At 41.1% G+C, this 1,505-nt stretch overlaps 1 protein-coding gene across 2 annotated transcripts in view; it reads right to left on the bottom strand.

Annotated features, from left to right (window-relative positions):
- plxnc1 (plexin C1) overlaps positions 1-1,505 on the bottom strand; it is a 115,569-nt gene that overhangs the window by 8,442 nt on the left and 105,622 nt on the right. The window lies entirely within an intron of this gene.

Consider the following 1,505-nt stretch of genomic DNA (forward strand, 5'->3'; position numbering starts at 1 on the left):
GATGTGGAGGTGCTGATGTTGGCCTGGGGTGGATGAAGGTCAGAAATTACATGACACCAGGTTATAGACCAGCAGGTTTATTTGATACAGTACTGTTTCCAATCCTGGGTGTTGTACTTCAGGAAGGATGTGAAGATTCAACTGATTGAAGACAAGATTCACCAGAATGGTTTCAAGTATGAAGATTATTAAGAGAGGTTGGAGACACTGGGATTGTTCTCCTTGGAAAAGAGAAGGTTGACAGGAGATTTGATGGGAGGATTCAAAATCATGAGAGGTGTGGACAGAATAGATAGGGAGAAAATGTTCCCACTTGTGAAAAAAAATCAAGATTTATAGCAATTGGCAAAAGAAGCAAAAATGACATGAGAAAAAGAAACCTTCCCTCAGTAAATAGTTAAGATCCGGAATGCACTATCTGAAAGAATGTGCGGAGACTGTTTCTATACAAAAGGGAATTGGATTGTTATTTCAAAAGGAACAACGTGCACAGTTATTGGGAGAAGGCAGTACAGAAATGATGGGCTGAATATGTTCTTGCATTGTAACAATTCTATGGGAGTATCTGTGGGCCAGGAAGGAAGGGTTTACAACAAGAAGGAGACATGATTTGTCAACGTTACCAACCACTGGGTGAAGAGAAAAGCTTGTTGATCTGGATGGGAAACTAATCAAAGGTTTGTCTGTCCTTTCAAGAGAACATGGTACATTTTAACAAAACACAAAACAGTTCTCTCCAATGTTCTTAACCAATATTGATTCCTCAACCAATATCACCAAATCACATCACGTCCAATTGCTGACGTTGGGAGTTTGTACCACATTGTCTATATTACTACAGTGGCTGCTCCTCAAAAACATTTCATTGGGTATAATTCACTGTGGGACAGTTCTGAAGTAGTGAAGGAAAGGGAGAGTTGAATTTATATAGCACCCTTAATATCATAAGACGTAGGAGCATAAGTAGGCCCTTCAGCCCATCAAGTCTGCTCTACCATTCAATGAGATCATGGCTGATTTGATGATCCTTGACTCCACCTTCCTGCTTCTTTCCCATTAGCCTTGACTGTCTTACTGATTAAAAAAACCTGCTTATCTCAGCCTCAAATATACTTAATGACTCAGCTTCTACAGTAAAGAAGTCCACAGATCTGCCACCCTCTGCAAGTGAAAATTCCTCCTCATCTCTGTCTTAAATAGGCAACCCTACGTTACAGTTTTATAGGACTTTGGTTCAACCACATTTGGAATACTGCGTACAGTTCTGGTCGCCACATTACCAAAAGGATATGGATGTTTTGGAGAGGGTGCAGAGGAGGTTCACCAGGATGTTGCCTGGTATGGAGGGTGCTAGCTATGAAGAGAGGTTGAGTAGATTAGGATTATTTACATTAGAAAGACGGAGGTTGAGGGGGACCTGATTGAGGTCTACAAAATCATGAGAGGTATAGACAGGGTGGATAGCAAGAAGCTTTTTCCCAGAGTGGGGGACTCAATTACTAGGG

The sequence above is a fragment of the Rhincodon typus genome, chromosome 22, assembly GCF_021869965.1.
Source record: "Rhincodon typus isolate 14 chromosome 22, sRhiTyp1.1, whole genome shotgun sequence".
In the NCBI taxonomy this organism is placed as follows: Eukaryota; Metazoa; Chordata; class Chondrichthyes; order Orectolobiformes; family Rhincodontidae; genus Rhincodon; species Rhincodon typus.